This window comes from Caloenas nicobarica, chromosome 2 (genome assembly GCF_036013445.1).
Source record: "Caloenas nicobarica isolate bCalNic1 chromosome 2, bCalNic1.hap1, whole genome shotgun sequence".
Lineage (NCBI taxonomy): Eukaryota > Metazoa > Chordata > Aves > Columbiformes > Columbidae > Caloenas > Caloenas nicobarica.
In genome coordinates this window covers 115658771-115681218 of record NC_088246.1, presented here as the reverse complement: position 1 = coordinate 115681218, position 22448 = coordinate 115658771, and positions in this window count along the sequence as shown.

Genomic DNA, 22448 nt, shown 5'->3' with positions numbered 1-22448 from the left:
CAATTGCAGTCTTTTAAAAAATGTCAGTATTGTGGTTCACTAATGAGCAATACATTAACTAAACCAAACACAATTTGTCTTTTCAAGTATTATTCATATGCACTACTGAATTAAAGATATTTTTTTCTTTTTTCCTTTTTTTTTCTGCTATTGGAATACCATTCTTTGTCTTATAAACACTGGAACTGAATTCAGGCAATAAACAAGAACAGAGATAACTCTGTCACCTTTGCTATATTTCATGCCACTGTGTCAAGCTGAGCCTCACATTAACCAGCCTGTGGTAGTAGATACTGAGCACCACATTGCAAGCAAAATTACTTGCATGAGGTAGAACTTCAAACCTGTAGTTTCTGGCACTTGAAATTTTGTCAGTCTCAATCCAAGTGCAATTCGCACTGCAAATCTCACTGGTGTTAGGGTTTACATTTGCATGAAGTGCAGAAGACAAGTTGGAATGCTGAAGCAATGCATGATTTGAGCTGGTTCCAAGTTCAACCCACTTTTACTTGCTCAGACCTTTAAAATTCACCTTCCAAGTCCCCTGGAACGCAGGAGGTGCCTTGGATCTTTCCTTCTAAATGGGCATAGAAATGATGCAGAAGAAAGTACCTTTCAGCACTTATGTACATGTGAAAGCATGGTCTACCTTCAGAAACCCTTTGGAGCTCTTCCCAGCAGCTCCCCTAAAACATCCCAAGAGGAAATCGGAGTTCTGGAGGGGCAATGAGGTCACACCAGAGGGGAGAAGATGTATGAATATACCCTAAGAGGACAGTGAAAACCTTTGAGAGTCTTTTGAACATGAAACTGTGCCATCCCAGATTCAGGCCTGATCAGGAACTTTACTACCCCCAGATCACTCTCCAAACCCTGCACTGACCATGGAAGTAGCTCCAGGTGATGCAGAGGATAAAACAGAGCTGAGTCCTGTCCAGATGGACACCAGCCATGAATCACACTTTTGCAAAATAAATTCAGGTGGTACTCTGTTATTTTTCTGAAATGAGAACTTGTTTATGTTCCTGCTAAGAAGAAGCTAAGAAGAAGCTAAGAAGAAAATCCCAGTTCCTTCATTCTTCCCGGAAGCCTGTTCCTGCCCAAGATCTACAGGAAATCCATGATTTTGGCTACATCTCCTTGCAAAGAAAGTCGGTCGGTAGAGGATGAGGGAGCTGAACACACTGTTCAGATGTTTCATGTTCTGTGGGGAAGAGATGACATTGTCGTGTGCACTGAGGCCTTATAATTATATGCTCTTCCTCTGCAGTTCACACTAAGGTCCCATTGGCATCCCTTTAGATTTTCAAGCCTGCTAGAGGAAGACCACATTGACTGGAACGTAATGATTAACAATTGAATTAGTTAAGTGATCCCAGGCACTTTGCAGCTTTTGTTTCTAGAGTTTAATATCATGACTCATTAACTTTATTTTTGTTCAGTGAGTAGTATTTGGTGCTTACACGTTTTCTTTTTTAACATGCACAGCTTTGTAACGTCTTTTGAACACAGAATCTCCCTTGTTTCAACTTTTCTCTACTTATAATCTAAACACATAAATGCTGCTATTGAAGATCCATAATTAATCAATCATGCCTAACTACTCTCAACATGGGGTTTGAGTGTCAAAAGAGTAGTCTTGGCTCTCCCCCTCCTTACTATATTTCCCCTCGTTCCCCATATTTCCCCTCCTTCCCCTCACCACTGCAAGGCTATATTTAGTTGGAGATTTAGGTTGATCTGCAATTCCCCCTGCAAATTCCTTTCCATCAGCAACTACAGCCAGAAGGTCTGAATAAGGGAAAGGTTTGCACTTCAAGAGGCTTCCTGTTTCCCTGGATTTTCAGGTTTGCTACTGTTTGTAGAGCAAGGATGGTACTAGATTCTGCAGACTAAGCAGCTGCTAACTCATCCCTGTTCTGGCACTGGCATCAGACTCGAGTGCAAAACGTTGTCTGGTCGATGGCCCTTCCAGAAATATAGGCAGCGAAAGCAAGGAAAGCATGTCTGATCCTGAAATATTTCCAGAGCAAAGTGTCAGAGAGGATAATGCTGACAGGACTGGCAATCTCTTCGAGGAGAATGAAGTAGAGGAGAGCAGTCTGTAAATCACTGCAGAGGAAAGTGCAGTGCGGGGAGAGCTCTGCACTTAGAGGACTGAAACACTCAGCCCTGCTTCAAATGCAAGCAGGAAAACAGAAAGAAAAATATTATATACTCCTGCTAGGTTTTCTCTGAGATTTCCAATAGTTACTTTCTCATAATGCTTGCCCTCCTGGCCTGGGTCATGCCTTACTCTGCAAGTTCTCTCTCCGTTGGCATTAACCCAAAGTAAAAAGAAGGACTGAGATGCAGCCTTTGCTTCTTCCAGGACCCACACCGCAGAGCCCATGTGCTGCCTCTTTCCAAAGAGCAGCCCAGTCTGGGACAAGAGCCTTGCTTGGGGCTTTTGTAGACCAGGGTTTAACCACCACGAATGTCATGGGCAGAGCCACCTATAAAATGCAAGCCTCTTATTCACATACCCGTCAGGCATGTTGAGAAGATAAATAGTTCAAAGCCCATGAGATGCTCAAATATTGTGGTCCTGGGAAGGGTGTAGTACTGGAGATCAGCTGGGTTTGCTACCTTGGTCCTCTCCAGACTCTAAGATTTCCATCTTGCTAACTATGTCACTACAATTCACTTTCATGTTTTTACCCATTGTTGAACTGTCAAAAAGTAGCCAATCTGGATACTTTCACTTTCAGCTGCATTTTAACACTCTAACAGTTCTAAAAATGAAGCCAAACACTTGCCTACCTAGTTTGGATGACGTCAATGTATGTGTAAAATGAACATAATAAAGGGTGTAGTATAGAGTATATCCAATAGGTGGTTGTTTTGTCAACCAAGAGAAACAAGATGATTGCACAACAAAGTTACGCCTAGAAGAAGAAATAAGGCTGAGCTGCAGCGAAAAGATTAGCTGCACTTTTGCACCTGTAAAACCTTGTTCTGTGGTATTACATTCTCATCAGTAATTGTAATAATGACTCTAAACCTGAACAAAAGCCAGATGATGTTGATGAAGTCTTTCATGGAATTCAGTAGGCTCAGGGACACATTCTTCTTTTTTTTTCTTTTTTTCCCCCTTGCTTAACATTTGTAGGCTTAAGGCCAAATTTCTCAGGTGTTTATCACAAGAAGCCAAATTTTCTGTGAATGTCCCCAAAGAATACCCACATTCCTGACCCGAAGGGCTCACTTTCCATACATCCAAGTATGAAGGGCCCTTTGAAATGATGACTCCAAGTGTCAGACTTATCTTTTATTTTCACAGTGTGTGCTGACTGAACAAGGCTGCCATTGGCTTCCATCTCAATATTTTCTGCTTTTTATCTCAGCCCTTCTGTTGTCTCTTATCATTTTCCTATCTTGGGTCATGTGAAGCTGTATAATCTATAGTTTGTACCTCAACAATGTGGAGTGGTATTGCCACAGAGATATATATACAGAACACGCTTTTGCTGCCACATTCATTATACTAAACAAACAGTCATGATAGATATCTTCTGCTTATAATTATATACTTCCAAACATCAAACAATATTTTGTCAAATATCTCGTAATTGCAACCAGTATAGCTAATTGCCTTTGCTCTTGCTCTTGCCCAAACTTCCTGCGTTAGCAGAATATATTTATAGCAACTACATAATAAGTGCACTGTACTGATTGAAATGTTGGATGTGTTTCAGTTATTGTTTATGCTTTACTATTTCTTCTTTCTTTGTAAATTAGAGGCTCTGGAAAGTGTTAGAGGTTCAGCTTGATGCAGTTACGTTGACTTCCTAATGTTAATTTCTCTTTTTATTATATCTATATCTGCTGTTCATGTTGAAAGACCTGGTAGCAGTGATAGGCCCTTTCCAAAACAATGGAGCCAAACACTTTCAAACTATGGAGAAATTTGGTCCAGATTCAAACTTCACAGCTTGGACTTATCTCCATAATGAAATGAACCAACACCCAAGATATGAACAGCCTTGAACTTAGATCCCAGATAAGGATGTCGTGTGCAAATTCTTTCCTTAAAGCTCAGACTCATGATCTTTTTCAGAAAGGGGCTTTCCTAATTTTAGATGTTACTGCCTATCTCCTCTTCGCGAGTGCCTTCGGGTGGGAGATTACCGTGTCCTCAGCAGAGCCAAGTGAACAGATCTGGTGAGCTAATCAGCTTCAGCGCAAAGTCAGCTAAGTCACTTCGAGCTGCTGCAGAAGGTGAGTTCAGCCAAGCTGGTGGCTTTGCCCGGACATGGTTTCCATTTGCATAATCAGACTCTGCATGGAAACGGTAACTTCCAGTACAGGGGAGGCAGCTAAGAGCTTGTTTCTTTAACTGCTTTGGCTAGACCTGCAAGAATGCCTCTGCGTCCATCTCTCCATGGTAGGCAAAACTATGCCATCGATTTACACCAGAGCAGAATTTCGTCCTATCTATAACTGACAGGGGCCTGATTGACGAAGCCCAGTCTATTTGTATTCCTAAGTATATTTGTAGGATTGCTTTGTGGATACTTTTTACATGAGTCAGCTTCTGTGAAAGGAAAAACACTGGTTTCACCAAGAAAATACAAATGTTTGTTTTCAATACCATAAAATGTCTCCCCACTTAATTATTTCTGAAGAGCTCAGACTTACGAATAAAGGGCCTAATAAGGAGCTGCCACAGCTGGCGTGTCCCTGTGACCACTCTTTATTTACAATAAAGCAAGCAGGATCAGGATTTGACCTGATGGTATGACTGCTAGCATTCCTGTAAATTCCAGTTGCAATTCCTCTTTCACATGTAACTTTGCCTTTCCCAAAGCAGCCTGTCTGGCATTTTATTTTTGTGTTTGGGCAGACTGGCGTGTTGTCTCTGGCTTCGCAAGGAATGCTGAGGTGGAACAGCCAGAACATCAGCTCTAGGGGAAAAAAAAATGGCCATTGCTTTGGTGTAAGCCTCCTGCCTTTCATCAGCGAACGTCCTACTTCTGGTAGAGAGGCATTTTTTCCCACCCACTTCGGCCTTGATGGAAACTAAAGGAAAACAAAATAGATTGGTTTATACCTGGCCTGTAGATCATTGTGTCCTTCCCCTACTTAGTAAATGTTTCTTTAATTGGCTTAGTTAGCCCCCATCACCTTTCAGCACTTCAGGAATGACTCTTTGAAGAGAGCCATGTACAGAGATTTAGCTGACATTTAGTGACACTAGTCTCTGCAGTCTCCAAAATATGACTGATGTCACTTGTTATGTTCCCTTGGGTCTCTGGGGACAAAGTCACTCTTACCCTGAAGCGTGCATTGACAATCTCAAGATAACACTTATTTGACAGAGTCAGGGGCCCTGTTCCAGGGTTTCATGTAATCTCTAGAAACTTTCCAATCTGGGTATTGTTTGTTATTTATATTTCATATCTGAGGTTTGTGTTTGCCCTGCTGTGATTTTAGTTATGAAAGCTGCTAATAAGAACAAAAATTCATACCTTTTCCTGCTGGATACAGATGTGCTGGCAGGTTTATGCTCAGACAGAAGAAAACTTGTTCAAGATGAACAAATTCAAACAACCTAGGAAAATAATCACATCCTTATTCTGCATATTCACATCACAGTCTTATTCTGCAAACAAAGCCACTGGCACCGAGAAGATTGGAGGTAATTAACTGAATTAATCTATTAAACCCACCCTTACTGTGTAGCTACCTTTCACAGCACCAGGAGAGGAGTTTCTAAGCAGAGAGAGATACCCTTTGATTTATTCCTTAGCCCCGCAGAGAGGGCTGGCTTTATTAACACCTTATTTTGCCTTCATCCACTACTTAATTTCACTTTCTTCGCTCAGGCAGAAAGCAACGGGCCCAGGGGCGGGCGAGCTGCTGATCCGCCGCTCACAGAGAAGAGGCTTTGACCCCAACCTCCTCCCGTCAGAAGACCTGTCAAGTGGCTCCTGCCTGGGGCTCGCCTCTTTGGGGAGGGGGGCACCCAAAAGAGCCGAGGCGGGGAGGCGCAGGGGGCAGCGGTGCGGCGGGGGCGGCCGGCACACGAGGGCGCTCGTCGCAGGGCTCAGCCCCGGCTCCTGCCGCGGCTTCGTTCTCCTCCGGACCCCTTCTAATGACGACTTAGAGTATTATTTTTAAAGAGGAGAGAAATAATAGTTTGCCTCTGGCAGAGCAAAGGCTAAACCAACTGATAAAATTCAGCTGCTTATCGGGGATAAATGCGGCTGGAACTGCCAAAACAAGCCTGACCTCCCTTCCTGCGTGTGCGCACCGCGGGGTTTCACCGGGAAGCCCAGCGCCCGGCGGAGCAGGGCTGGCCCGGGGGGAAAGCAGGGGATGTGCAATGAGGAAATGGTACTTCAACAACTAGCCCATCTTTACAGCTTTAGTGCACTCTTTTAATTATTAATTTAATCGTCGAGGTTAATAACTTATTGGTGGCAGCGAGAACTTGAAGAGGGAACACTAAAGAAGTTTTTCACTCTTTTTCTCTGTTCTACCTTTGTTGAAACCGCAGATTTGTAACAGCCCTTCCCTGTTGCTCTCTCCACTGGGCAGCGTCACAGGCTGAGTGCTCCCCTGTGGAAGTAAGGCATTGGGGTCTGGTTCAGAAGGATCAATTAGTACCCTATAACCACTCACCTCTCACCAAAACACCAGAGAGCAGTTGGAGGTTATTGAGAGTCCGCTGAGCTGAAACCTGAAATCTCCTTGCTCTGTATGAACCCTTTTCAGACAAAGAAACTAATGGAACAGCCTGGGATGGGGAAAGGGGGTTTCATGGTAAAGCAAGACATTGAACAAAGTGTGTCCCTGACTCTACTGGAAGACACAGGTTAAAATTGCTCCTGTGTTGTGAGACTTGGAATTACCCTATTTTATGTCTCTTGTGCAGAAGTCCAAGGTCTGCCTAAGTTAGGTTCTCTGGGTAATCTGAAGTAGCACTGACAGCTGAGGGCAAAGGCAGTGTTAGAAATGCTTCTTGCACACGCTGCCCGAGGCATTCAGGTGGGCTACTTCAAGGCAGGGCATTTGGGTCATTGCTGTGAAGGGACCACATCATCGTCTTATCGGACGTCCCTCCAATTGAGTATCAGTCATTCCTGGGCTTGGTAATAAAGACTTCTATGTGAACATGGACTGTTCACACACACCTGCTTCTCACTCAGGCCCCAGGAGATTTTGGGAAAACAACAGCAGCTTGTTCTTGCCACCTTTCTTTCCTTGGCTGTTCCTCAGATCCAGGCAGCAACTTGGGCTGTAGGCAAGAAGGAGATGCCTGTGCCCTATCGTGTGCACAGGGCAAGGTCAGTGTTTCCACAATATGTTGGGTCTACGGCACATAGGATGGAGTCCTGTGGAGGTAACCATGGAGGATATCAGCCGTTCTTTGCCACCGGATATGGAAAAGTTGATTGCCACTGATTTAAAGTGCCACATCAGGAGTGAGAAGTAAGGTGTGCGCGTTGGGTGACATGAAAACAAATTGAATTGGTGCAGATTCACGGGCGCTACAGTGTATCTCCTGTTTACCCTTGAGTCATGAATCCGTTCCCAGTGTCCCTGTGTAATAAAAGGGGGCACACACACATGCAGTAAAGAGTTTTCAGAACAGACTTGAGTGCGGACTTAAACAAAGAGTGAAATGAAGCGGGAAGCAGGACTTGAGTATGTGATGTGGTTTTCTTGGTCAGAGATGGCCACCTCCCCCACCCTGAATTCCTGAAGCAGAAATCCTCCTGCAGACTAAGCCAGGCCAGCTGCTTGCATAGGACATCACTGTTTTCCACCCTGTGAACAAGAACTGGAGGGGGGAGGATGGCTAGTGTGAATGGTTGCACTGACTGAGAATACAGACATCACCAGCAATTTCCTAGAGGTTTTTGTAGAATGGTTTTTGCATGAAAGTGCCTTTGTGTCACCTGAAATGGAGCAAGACAACGGACATCAAGGCATCTAAGAGATCTGTATGTCTGCAGGGTTTGGCAGCAGCTGGGATGCAACAGAGAGTCTGTCAAGGCATCAAGGTATTGCCCATAGGTACTGAAGAGGCCAATGAGTGTCTCAGTACCTTTGCAGCTCTAGGATTTAACTTCCCAAGTAAGGACTCCAATAATAATTCCGTCACAGATTATATGTAGTATGACTTGCTTTTTCTGATTTTCCTGACTGTCAATTGTCAATTAACAAGCACTAGGTTTGCATCTCCTTTCCTTCCAAAGCACCCAGGCTCAATGTCTGGAGCTGATAGCACACATGCATATAACTGGCCATGGGTAGGTGAAAGTCCCTCTATTCTTTGTGTATGTTAGACCTTTGGGTGCATAAGATGGGCAGAAAATCCAGGTAAATAAAATTTAATGGTTTAGAGAAAAAGGATTTCCCATTGCGAAAACAGATTCTTTTTCCCAGGAGGAATTCAAGGTTGCCTCTCCCAGAGATAAATGTTGAACATTCTTTCACTTGCCTGTTGCCACATCAAAGAGACAGTGTGAATGAATTCCCAGTCCAGTTCAAGTTAAATTAAAATACATTCCGGTAACGTGTCTCTGTGTGTATTTTTTATTTTTAAGTTACAGTGTTCGCACTGTTACTAGAAAAAGACTTCACTTGTAAATAAACAGATTCCCAGCCTTGCTCCATTACTTTCTATGGACACAACTGCCAGGGGTTGCACTTCTGTCAGAAACACTCCTCCTATTACACTCTGTGGTCGTTTCCTAAGAAACCTCTTGCTCATATAGCATGTTGATCTTAGAAGGATTCTTCACATTTTCTGGTAAACACAGCACATCATTCTTATATGATCTTGAAATTAGTGTTTGTAAATTGTTTGGGAGATAAACCAAGCTGTCATTTTTAGGTGCTGTCATGATGACAATCCATAAAGTCAAAACGCCATCAATATCTCATCATGTAAAAAGGGAAGCCATGCAATGGTATTGATGTAAGGCTGTTTGATGAGTAGACCAGCACCTACCTTGATAGTTCCTGAAGGGATGCTTGAAAAATGCCTTTTAACATTGTTTTTTAACATCATGGGATGTGCCGGGAGGATTTATACCTAGGCCTGAACCCACAGAGTGATGTATTGTTCTCAGTGCCATATCTAGGGCAAGACAGCAGGCTGCGCTGGTCAATCTGGAAAACATTTATTCGTTCAAGATATTAAGGTTTAGTGAGGTCATGATCAGTCACCATCACTCTTGCTGAAGGGAAGAAATGAGATGCTGAAGGACCAGAAGTCAGGAACAAAGAGCTGTTGGTCGCTGCTGATAGACTTTGTGTGTGCAAAGTCTACCATATGCTGATAGGGGTGGGCAGGCCGGGAAGTGAGGAGAAGCAGGACTCACTTCATACCTGGAGGTTCAGCTGAGACTTGAGTGGTTGGCACATCTGGGCTTAACAATGACTCAAGATGATCCTATCACATTGGCCCATTTGAGATACTCAAGATCTGGTCCTACTGAAGGGAATGCCATCAGAATTGGCATTATCCCTTATTCTAAAAAGATTTTCTTCTTTCATGGTGCTTACCCCATGTGTTCATATATAAATGTCTCCCCTGTCAGACTTTCTCCTGCTGGACTAAGTAAGCTCTTTAAGTCTTCCCTCAGAAGAAGTGTTCTCTATTCCCTGATTACCGTCCTTGCCTTTCTTTGCCGTCCTTATTTTGATTTCATTTTTCTGGCCCAGCAGAGGCAAAACATGTAGAAAGGATGTTTCATTGAAGTCCTAAAAATGCCTTGTGCAATATTATTAATCCTTTACCATCTTGACTTGAAATACGTCCCCAACTATAATCTAGAAGGGCAGTTGATATTTTCACAACTCCACCACAATCTCAATGCATGGTCAGCCCAGAATATCTACCAGTATGGGCACTACAGCTGCTCACAGACCTTTTATCTTAATACACAGCCTTTACGCAGATCTGAAAATTTTCAGAAATTCAGTTTAATCCTGGATGCAGCTTGGCAAAAAGTTAGTAGAAGTCAGGTGAATTTGGATCATTTTCCACCTTGAGATGAAAATAAATAGAGTCATGATGCATGGCAAGGATTCTGATACAAATTCTAGAGTCCTCTGAAAAGCCATCTTTGTCAACAACTCTCCAGGTAGCTTTTCTTCCCCTCACAGAAGTACCTGGCCAGGCAACCAGATCCTTGAAAAAGCAAATTTTAAGATCCGGGATCAAAGCATTGGTGGATCACTCTGGAAAAGCTGGTGAGGTGGATTCCATGTCAGGACGTACCCATTCACTGTGGGGTCTTTAGGGGCAAATGGTGAAGGCACCACATACAGACTAACTGAAAATTCTTCGTGCCTTCAGTACCCTCCAGTACTGAAAAGTGGAGAAAGACGTGAAAGAGCATCTTAAACTGTTTTAGGTTCTGTTGAGCAAAGCCTGCTTGGAAGTGTTCGTTACCTAGTGGAAAATCGCTTATGCAAGTTGTTAGCAGCTGAAAACACACTGGAGGTCCATAATGTGATGTCCAAAAGACTCTGTGGGACTAGAAGCATCATGCCACTGAACTTTTGAATACGGAAAGAAGGAAATTTTATAGACTGGAGAACCAGAGATGATGCAATGAGACTGGTGAAAGATAGAAACTGGTCATTTCTGATCTCTGCAAGAGTTAAGTCTCAGGAGCTGATTCCTGGGCATATACATACTTTTTTTTATTTTTTTTTTTTCCCTCACATCCCTTCATTTTTAACCCATAATTTTCAGTCTAGAAAACTGAGAAGTAAAATTGCTTCATGAGACATCACTAAAATAGTCCCTTAGATGCTCCATTTGAAAGGCAACCCTTATACGCACTTTGGGGAAAATTGTCAGTCCAGTGGACATCTGGTGCTGAAGATGCAGAAGTCCTGCTTTCCTTTCTGTCATCTTGGAGGAGGAGAGAAGAAGCCTGAGAGAGTTGGAGGAGGGAAAAGAGGTGAGCAAAAGACCAGGAAGGCTTCAGTTAACTTCTGAAGCTCCCTTCTTACTGCAAGGAAACTCACTGTTCATGGGCACAATGAAAACATCATGAATGTTGGTATCTCACCTGTCTGCTTTGTTCCCACATTGTGAAATTACAGATGAAGTTGTAGCCGTGGGTCCAGACAGCCGGTGTATGGCAAGAGGAAAAGGTCGTGAGTACTTCTGGGTAGTGTCCCCTGCAGCAAGCAAATCCTTTCAGGTGTTGGCTCTATTCTGAATGGAGGACTGACCTGGATTTGTCCCACAGTCACTTTCTAAATATACAGTGTTGACAAGATTTTATTTTCAGTGTCTTATCTATGAGTAATTCGTTTTCTGTGTCTTGGAAAAAGCATATTATTAATAGGCAACAATAGTGTGAGAGTGAATCATAGGGCACCAGACTAGAGCCAAATTTGGTCTATCAGCAGTCTAGTCTCTGCTCTTAGTTTCTGCTCTACCCCAACATAGTAATGTAGACAGAGGTATCACCGAAAGAGCGATGCTGACAGCTAGCTAAGGGATACTGAAAGGTGCCAGCTGTAGAAGTGGTAAGGGTAGACTTCAGCAGGAGCCAGAGCTTGTGATACCTTCTTGCTTTTCATTTTTGTTGCTGCCTGTAGCCTGGGTCCCCTCCATGTCACTGCATTTTGCTGGGCTTCGCAGCAGCTGAGGGCAGGCCATGGGCTGGAGGACTAGGCTGTAAATCCCGGTGGAGCTGGGCTGTTTCTGAAAGGGATAAGTCCAGCCCTAACATATCAAGCAGACTTGCCCTCTCTGTTTTGCAGACTTTGGAAGTTGGTGGTTTCTTAGCATAATCTTCAAGACTCAGAATGCTAAGAGCATTTGAATCTGATGTTGAGAATGAGCTTAGAAATACATCAAGCTAGGTCAACAGACATGTTCTGGCAGTTTATTTTATCAGGGACCAAAATTATAGCTGGTGTGAAACTCTGTATCCTCCAGATAGGGAGGAGTTTCAAAATGATATGAGGTTATTTAGCTCTCCTAATACATTTTTAATCGTTAGACATTAAAGCCTTGGCAAATGGAAGACTGTTTGCCTGACAAACTACCAGGTCTGTGACATCAGCACGACCAAAGATATTGAATGAACTGGTCTATCAAAACACATTTATGGAGTTATGAATAGCATGCTATATATTACTTGGCAGACTGAGGAGCAGAGTACAAAACCATGGGGGAGTGTCAGTTCTTGACGAAAAGAAACCAATGAGCAGGAGCCAGTAGAGACCTCCATATGTGAGATAAGAGAAAATCAGTCTCGGGAGCAAGAAGCAGAGCCAACTGGGAACTCAAGCAAGAGTTTAGGACTCAGTGGGGAATAACTCCACTAGAAGCTATGCTTAAGAAATATTAGATCCAGAAAACTTTGGAAGGGCTCCAGCAAAGCAAATGGTAGTCATCACATTTCAGATTCAAGATGGGAGCCTGAACCATGATGTAGTTTTAAGCTTGAAGGGGAAGCAGCTGAACCAAGGAGGAATTTCAAATTTCCTGTTAACCGAATGGTTAACCTAACGCTAAGCTCCAGGAGTCCTGAGAATTTTTCAGAATCTCTGATTTCTTTGGTTTGGGGTTTGTTTGTTTTTTTAAGGTCCTGGAACCATAACTTCGCTTCATTCTAAGGCTCCAAAACCAAAAGACTAAATGAAAAGCTCATTGTGTTCTTCAAGTAAGCGTCATGACTACAGAATGGGACAGAGCTGGGAGCATATGCCTCATTATACTTTTTGTCATTTAGAGCCGTCAGTCTCGACATTGAGACAGGAGCTGCAGGTGAATGAAAATTATCAAAGCTTTTCAAATGCATACTGAAAAAAATGACTGGGTACATTGGAGTCGTCAGGGAGCTAAACTTGTAGGTCAGAAAAAAAGAAGAGCTTGAGCCATCTGGGAATTTCAGACTTGGGGTCAGAGCTGCATGAACCGTGGTGTGCTGTTGGGAATTTCTAGCTCAGCAAAGGGGCTGGAGCCTGGCGGGAATATCGGGGCCAGCAGCAGAGAGGGTGTGAGGAGAACGTGAGTCATCTGGGACTGCAGACAGGAGAGAGCAGCTGCCAAGTTGAGTGGGTGCCCTTGGGGAGGTTTGTGTTTTGCAGGTCTCCCACAGCTGAAGTCAGCGGTGCTTGGTACAAGCAAGAGCGCTTTCCTGTGCCTGAACGTTAATATTTCCCAGACACACAATGGGAACTACATAGAAAAGCTCCCTGCCCTGCCAGCTATTAGGGCCTCATCCTGCAAACATTTATACGGAAGACACTATTTACTGGGGCCACTGGGATTAATGAAGCTACTCCCTGGTCCATCAGAGGTGAGGTCTCCTAGGAAACCGCACTCATTCCTGCTGGACTCTACCAGCTTCATGGCTGTTTAAATCAGAGATAGACATTCACCCTCTCTTCTATGCTCAAAGAGGCTTGTGATCACCCAGAACAACTGCATCATTAAAGATGGCATAAGAAGCCTCAGCGTTGAATATTTTTTCCCTTGTTTGCTATTTTAATACTTGATTATCTCTGCCTGGCCATCAGCGTGATAGCAGTATACCAGTTTATTCAGTAAATATCTTTTCATCTTCCCGAAGAGCACTCGTTATTTACGACTAGCAAGAAAACCTTTGCCTCCAATGGCAGAAGGAGAGTGTCTCTTTATTTAATTACCATGTATAGTTCGCTGCGTGGTGACTGGGATAAAATAATTCACTTTCTATTCCCAGAAGAGTCTTCCTAAGTGCCTTGGGAGGCGAGGGGGAGGCTGGCAGATGAGTGTAATCTCAAGCAGCACACTATAGTGGAATCCAGCGCTAGGAGCCAAATGGCAAATTTGCACTGAATAGCACATTTTTTTTAATAGCTGTGAAAGTTCTCTGTCTGCACATGGCTTTGCTGAATGACAGCAGAGAGCACTTTAAATTTATCTGGTGTTACATTTAGGTTATTCCTTCAGAAGGTTTCCCTTGTTTTTCACATAAGATCAGGGCCCAGTTTCAGTACCAAAGCCAATGTTTAAATATCTGTGAGAGTTCAGAAAGCAAAGAGGGCAAAGGTGTGGGAGGAGAAATACTAAAAAAAATGAAAAGAGAGAAATGAAGTTAGGAGAGCACTAACAGCAAGCTACACCCTGGCCTTGCTCTGTACAACCCTCTGAAAAGTGGCTCCATTGTGAGGCTCTCGTGCAACATCCATTGAGTGTGTTTGGAACTGCACCCACATTTCCAAGGGTGGACATGAGAACCTGAGGGAGTTAATCAATTCCCATCTTGCTTTAAAATATAGTTTCAGGCAGGCACACAAAGTCTCAAAAACCCCATGAATGAACGTGATCTGTGAAAGTCCAGTTCATCCACAAATGCCTCTTTGAGCATGCAGAATCACCTGAGGCAATAAATAGAAGACGAGACAAACCCTGCCCCTGTCTTCAGGCACCCTCCTAGTGGGTAATGCTTTTCTGGACAGAGGTGATGGCAGAACTTGCAAAGACCATGGAGAAAACACACAATTTAAGATGCATGGGGCAGTCCTGGAGATTTCACAGTGTGCTATAAAGCAGTGACAAAGGACTAGACTGAGAACTTCTAAGAATCAAGAGATACAATAGATGTCCCCTGGAGTGGACGTAAGTGCCACACGCGCTTGGAAATTTGGCCTGATGTGATAGTTGTGTGTTGCTCTAAATGCTTCTGGTGAGTTCCTCTGCCAGAAGTCAGACAACCCATGCAGCTCCTCTGCTTTTGCCCACAAAAGCCTGGGCCACTTCTTTCAGTGGGGCAGAGCCCTGGGTTCCAACTTGCTCATGTAACCTGGATATGTCCTACGAGGATCCAGTTATTTGTCATCCTGCACTTTGCCCAGCCATTTCCATCATTACAAAGCAAATACAAAGCTGGTGGAAGACCTACCATACCCCAGTGGGAATGTGAAACCTGTTCTGGTTCAAATGTCCGCACATGAGAAATGAAGAAATGAGTCGACCTTTGATAGCTGATGTGCTTGGAGACCTGGTAACAGAGGTGTGACTCTAAATCACATCGCTTACCGTGTGCCAAGCACATTTGCCAGCATGAAGCACTAAGTCTGGGAGAATTCAGAAACTTCTGAAATACCGTTTTGGAGTTACAGCAGCTAAAACAAAATCCATGTGTCTCCTATTGTCTAACTCTGTGGCTTTTTATTTTGTCACTGAATGCGGACTGCCCTGCTCTTACAGAAAAAGACACCAAAGGCAAATGTCCTTCTTCCATACTTTCCACGTACATAAAACTTTTCCACTTTATAACTGTAAGGGCCAGTAAAAACCTGCAAGCAAAGCTTTGTTTCAGTGGTATGGTTTGCATCATAAAATATATATATAACTAGCACAATGGGCCCCAAATCAAACCTGTGATAAGCACCCAAAAATAGGAAAATCATCTTCAGTTGTAGCATTGCTGCTAAGACAGCACTGTAATGTCTGTCTCATCTTAGATAGCGCTGCCTGCATCTCTTTAAACAGTGGAATTCATCCTTTGCAAAAGGCTGCCTTCAAAACAGGATTTGTTGTGTCTTATCTGAGCCACAGACCTTGCTTTGGCTTTCTGCACAGGGGTCAGTCCTACGAAGTCATCGCTAGAACAGGCTGAAATGTTTTTGTATTGTTTTTGCAGAATAGTGCCTGGGAAGTAAAATATTTGTTTCTTCCAGTATTTCAGGGTATTTTTCAATGACACACATCACTTCTCTTTTTTCTTTTCACTTCTTTCAGTTTCTGTATTTTGTGCACATTTTTGCTTCTGATCTTTTGCACATTTCCCATGGGAATGTGGAGGAAACAGTTAAATAAAAGGCAGAATTTACTTTCTGTGATGTTTCCAGCAGTCGTTTTCCTTATCTGAGTCAACATTTTCTTTTCCAGGATGATATTTAATTCTTCTAAGATGGGAGTAATTTTCCTTTAAAAAAAAATAATCACAACAACAGAAGAGATAATTGGATCAGCTCAGTGGAGCTACATGTGGTGGTAGCCAGACCAATGATGATGTAAAATTGTCTTTTTTCCTCTTCTGTCTGAAGACTGCGTATTCAAGTCATACTTCATTGACAATCAATAAACACGTTTTTTACTGCTGTCAGCACTGCAGAGCCAATACAGTGCTGAGAGAGGGAGCTGGTAGCTGTACTGACTCAGCCACTCTTTAGGAAACACTCAATTCATTTCAGAGCCCAGAATCGTTCTGTTACACTGAGATGAAAGAAGGAACCCACTAACCTGATTTCACAGATTTTCAGCGCTTTTTCAGGTTCCCTGCTAGCCATTTCCCCTTCTGATGTACAAATGATGAGAAGCTGAGCTCAATAACTTCTCTCATCTGACACACAACCTTCCTGAAAGATGTCCAGCCTTGATCTGACGACTTCAAGCTTCGGAGCATTTACCATTTCCCAGAGTAAATCGTTTCAGTGACGAATCACTCGTGCTCTTAAGAATTTGTTTCACTGATTTAGGATGATTTTATTGTAAAGCACTTTTTTTTTTTTTTTTAATTCCCCTAGCACAAAACCAAGACAAATTGTATGACATAGTCCAGCTCTATCTGAAGGTGTATTTCTGAGCATCCTGACTTGAACGGATCTTCTCTTGCACATCTGAAAACTTGCATTTGAGGCAGAATTTATCATTTATAAATCATCAGCTGCTTAGCTAACTGATTACACCTACAACTCAGGTCTAACTGCTTCTATTCTTGCTCAGAGGCACAAAAATTGCATCAAGACAAGTACCCTAGGAAATGTTTAAATGAACCTAATGCGTATGTTCAGAACTGCCCCACTTGCAGATAGACACAATCTAGCTGTCATGGACTAACGAACTGTAACCTGGAATTCTGGTTGATCCTGTCACCCTTGGCCAAAATAATCCAAGGAGGGACATGACGCATGTCGAAATCTTGTTTTGAGAACTGGACATTCGGATATCTTCCAGGACTGCTCTCAAGGTTGTGTTGTACTCACAATAAAATTGTTTGGGAGAATTAAGAAGAACTTAATGATGGAGGACTATCGCCTGGGCTCCACTGTGAGCAGAGCAGAGGCATTTCATACCCCTTGCGAAGAATCCACTTAGACCCAGGCTTCACTGCTACAGTGTGAGATACCTTGCCGTTTTACAGCTTACAGCCCTTCTACAGGGCTACTTTTTTGCTTAAAATTAAGCATATGCTTCTGTTTCATTCCCTTTTTCATTGTCTGTGTAATTGAATGTGGCATATTTTTGTGTTTGTTTGGCTGAAAGTGTTGTTTGTTTTTTTAAAGAAGCATTTTCCATTTATTTTAGTATTTCTTCCCCTGGGAAGCAACATTTGGAACCATCCAGGAAACAATATTTTAACAAGCATTAAGTTGCCATCTTTAAGAGCACAGAGAGAAGCTGATGCAAGAGGGAGAAAAAGTGGCTGTGATGCACCGTCTTCGAGTGCAGTTTGTATTAACACCCACCCCGTCCTGTTGGTCCTTCCCTGAAAGCGTAATTCTTGAGTTTCTCTAAATGAAAACCCAGGGAACAGTGAGTCCACATCACACAATCAGTTATTGAAAGCAGTACAAGTCACTGAAAATTAGTGAAAACTGAGTTTAAGTCAGTTCTGGAGCATTTTCCTGCCTCCCGGGGCTGTAGGTTTGTTCTGCTGTCCTGACTACCTGTCGTGTCAGGGAAGTTCGATGGGAGGAGATGCCACCTCGGAGTGCAGCTTGAATATGACATTTACCTGCTTTCCATAATGGAGAGGAAACACTTTAGCTAGTTAAAATGCTAAGGGAAGGGAAAAAAAAAAAAAAAAAAAAAGAAAAAGGTTTAGATGTGAGGGAAATAATTTTACAGGGAAAAAAAAGAGTTTGAGGAAGGATGACCACCAAGCAGTGCTCCACGTGCTGGTGTTTGTAGCCGGCAGCCCAGATGACACCTTGGAGGGAAGATCAGGAGCAGTTTCAGTGACTTACCATCTCTGGCAGGGCAGCTAGGTCAGAAGTCACACCTCTCCAAGCAGAGCTGTGCTTCAGGTCAGAGCGGCACCGGGTGCAGTGCTGCCTGACGCTGTCACAGGCACCTGCATTGACCACAAGCTGAGGGAATCAGCCAGCAGGTGTTTTTCTGGGTGCTTGAGAGTTGCCTGCCCCAAAAAGTACCAATTATCACCACATAATGGGGAAATCTGGGGTGTATAACAGCTGTTGGACTGCTGATTGGGCCTTGCCAGAGGTTTCAAAGTGGAAGACCCAGACCTGGGCCCAAAGGACTGACTTCAGACAACACTGTCACCAATCCCAAATAATGATTGTGCTGCCAGCTGATGGTAGTGACAAGTAACCCATTCACCACCTCCAAAATGCAAGGAGTTTTGCCGGCACCAACAATGACACAGCCACGTTATATTTCCATTCTGAGCCTGATGTGTCTGGCACCAGAGTGTAGAGTCAGTTAAGGGTGAGGTGAAGCATAAATGGCAGGAAGAAAACTGTATTAGAAATTGCACCAAAGTGGTGAATTCAGCAATTCACCAAAAAGTCAAACTAAAATTAATGCTTGAGCATGCTTCTCAGCATCTTTTGAAGGTAAGAGCAAGTAAGCAGGTCAGTGTTTGAGGAGAAAAAAAAACATTAGTAGGATATGCTGTCTGCAGAGAGCTCCTGAGCATGGGATATGCGGCTGTCATTTCAAGAGATCTGATTGCAACAGAGAGCTTTCCCACTTAGAGTTGAGCACTCAGGCTGGCTGTGCATCTGCCGGCAAACAAGAAGAAAATCTCAACTGGATCTGCAAAACACACAGTGGTATTACGGATGCTGAACTATTCCCTCCTGCTTAAAGCAGAACATTCTTGATCTCAGATGCTGCTCTGAAGTGTTGGTAGGCAGATGTAGAAAAGTGCAATTTTTCTGTCCCTATTATTTGCAGTTTTTTAACTTACAAATGAGATATGCCGCACCATACTCCTAAGGTTTGCGTTTGATACCTGCTGAGTAAACGCAATGCAATGATGCTATTTCGGCAATATAAAAGGCCATTATCACAGGTGCTGGTGGCAGCTGTTGATGTTATACATTACATAGCCTAGCAATGCCTTGCTACGTGTTTTCTTCTGGGTTTAAATTCTATACATAGTTTGAATGGCACCTATAGGTCTGTGGTGCTGTCGCAGTATCGTGCAAGGAGAGCTCAGTGCTGCCCTGGGCTCCCTCTGCCAGCTCGGCACCCACAGGATGCCAGCGCTGGGGACCCCCGCCCAGAGGCACCCCACATCTAGGTGCCAGGTGGTGCAGATGCAAGGGGACACAAAGGCTTGGGCATCATAGGGGAGCATGTTAGAGCATCCAGGGCCATGGGAAAGGCAGAGGTTTTCTGCCCATAAATAAATGCTCTCACTGACCTTGCCATGCCAAGCAAGTGTATGCCTTGGCTTTCCAGGCTGCAACACATGTGCTTGTAGGATTGGGGCTGTGTATGGGCAGCCCCCACTTGAAGCAACAAAAAGGAAGAAGGAGGAGGTGGGATTACAGTAGGCACGTGTAGCAATGGTGTAGGCATGGCTGGCAATGGTGAGGATGCTCAGCAGTTCATCTTACCAAAGCTCAGTGAAGCCATTGGGCTTTTTGTTGGGTGACTGTGAAACACTCACAACAACGTGAAGAGCAGTTCAAAACCAGTAGTTATATTGGATAACTTAGTGCCAGGAGGAAACATCCTGAAATTAAACAGTTTACATAATTATAATCAGGAAACATTAAAATAAAATGTACATGTAGCAAAGATAGCTGGTGATTTTGCAGTACCAAAGCTTTCCAAAGAATACAAAGAGAAAATGGTACCACAGCCCCTGTGCAGTTGACATTGGTGTGAAGGAATGTGTCACTGGAAGGCAACTCTCTAAATGAGAGTTTGTAGTTTTTCATATACCCATAGAAAAATCTACCATATTTAATATTTGACATATATTCATTTTTTTTTTAAAGAAACACATTTAAAATGTTTCATTTGAGTTTCTGAATGTTCCATAACTTAGGGACAGAAGTGGTAGATGGTCTGCCTGATGAGCCCTGTTCAATCACAATTTAGAGCAGGCATGTTCGTGTTATATTGGAATTCACATTAATGTACAAAATGAAGCGGGAAAAAAAGCAATCACTATTTTTCTTCCAGATCTCTGGAGCTGAAAATCTAAGTAATCTGTTACTGTTCGCTTTAAGGAGGAGAAGAACTGTTCGCTTGAGGAGGAGAAGGAGAACTAGATCCGAGCAAAGAATTCATTGCAAATAATTTATCTAGAGGGCCTGGCTTATTCTATTTGTGAGCTGTCAGCAAACAAGTTATGAGAGCCTTTATTCAAAATTATTTTCAGTATGATTTTAAGAAACTTTGGTCTGTACAAATGTTAACAAACAGTTGCTTATATGTGATTCTACTGCAGATCCAGGATTAGATCTCATTAGTTCTGGCTAGAAATTTACAGCTCATTTCACTGAGGCCAGGTTAGGAAAAACTAAGTATTAGTGCCTTATTTTTATGTGATTGTCAGCATACATGTTTTAAAAAATGTCTTTCCAGTAATACTATCTTTAAAAATGTACTGTTTCAGTATGGATTTCTACTAATTAACTATTTGTTAAGCTAGTAACATTGAATAAATGCAGAAGCCACCAAAAAAAAAAAAAAAAGGTGAACACAGGTAACCCCGCTTTTTATTTACTCAAGATAATTTTTAGGTACTCAGGCAGCTCTGGTGATAAAAATGAGGGCACATTTTTTCTGTACAATGTCATTCATGGATGCCCAGCACTGAAAAGCTGATGTCTTATCATTGCTGCAAGAACGTTCAGCCTGTGGAATCACTCGGTGAGCTGAGCAATCCGACACCAACAGTGGGATGTGCGATACTCAGGTTAGCAAAGTCGCTCTGCATAATGTAGCAGGGAAGGAAACCATCTGGTCTTCTAAACCAGATGTTTTTAAATCATACAATCTAGAAATTTCAGCATTATCTACATAATTAATATTTTAGTGATGCTGGAATTACTACATTTATCTTTTAGGAAAATCTCACACTACAGGAATCACAAGTTTGGCTGCATGAGGACAGATCCTCCAAGCTTGGAAACGGGCATTTCCTCCTCTGCGGTTAGAGAATTATATTTTGAGATCTCCATTTTTAGTTATTTGGATAAAAGGAATAATATTGATTTAACAAAGATCTTTGGATTCATAATTTCTTTTTTTTTTTCTGCCTAATTGGTGATTTTTTTTCTTCTTTTTTTTTTTCCTATGGAGATTGAAAGGCTCCAGTTTTTCACCTCTAGCTGAGAAATGTGGATTCTTAACTCCTCCACTGTTTGGTCATGATTTGGGCTCCAGGCTTATCAGTGCCTCGACTGCAATCACACTGCGTATAAATGCAATCAAAGAATGAGAGCTAGGTTCTCAGACAGTGGAAAAATGATAACTCATTTTGACCTGAATTTTGACAACTGTTGAGCCAAATGCTGTCCTTAGTTAGCCAGCTGCCTGTCTTGAATAGAGGGCTTGAAGGCCATCAAACAATTCCAGATACATAGGTAGAGTAAGAAGCAAAACTCCCCCGCAGTAGTAGCCTGCTATCTCGCAGCCACAGATTGGCCACTTCACACAATTGTGTATGTGTGGAGACCTGTGAAAAACCCTCCCGACTTGCTCTTGATACAGATGACTTCAGTTCGCCTGGAAAAACACAGAGTCCTAGATGAACAAAACTCCTTGATTGAGCCCTCGGTGATTAATTACCGTAAGAACAAGTGGGAGGAAAAACCTGAGTGCTCTGACACAACCCTACTGGGCTACTGAGCTGATGAACTGGGGGAACTGGTCGAGGAGGAAAGGGGTTTCTGCCCACACCCTCCTCCTGGAGATTTATGGGAAGGAGGTTTGAGGTACAAAAAGAAAACACCAAAGGACAAAAAAGGAAAGATTACCCAATGCAGGCTGACTAAAGGGTTTGAGCTGCAGCACCCGCCGTGCGTGCTCTTGGAAGGGGATCAGCCTTGCGGAGGGGCAGAGGCTGTTTGGTGTTTGCCAGCTTTGTGTTAGCAGCTGAAGCGGCACCTCTCAGCACAGCGGACCCGCGGCAGGGCTGCCTGCTCACGCAAGGAGGGACGGCTGCGGACAAAAGTGTCTGAACCAGCCTCGATTACATGGGCTACAGCTGTTCGCACGTCTCAGTAGACAGGCACTACTAAAAAGAGACAAAAGCAAATGTTACCAAAAACAAAAAGAGAAAGGCTGGGAAGCCTGGGATCTGTGTGGCGTTTGGGATGCAGGGCTTATAAAAATTGGCTGAAGTCTCTCCACAAAGGTCTGCAAGGACTCCTGCAAACCATGCAGAGATTGTTGCCTTCTCCTGGTGAGCTAGGCAAAGCACAAGCTGGAGAAA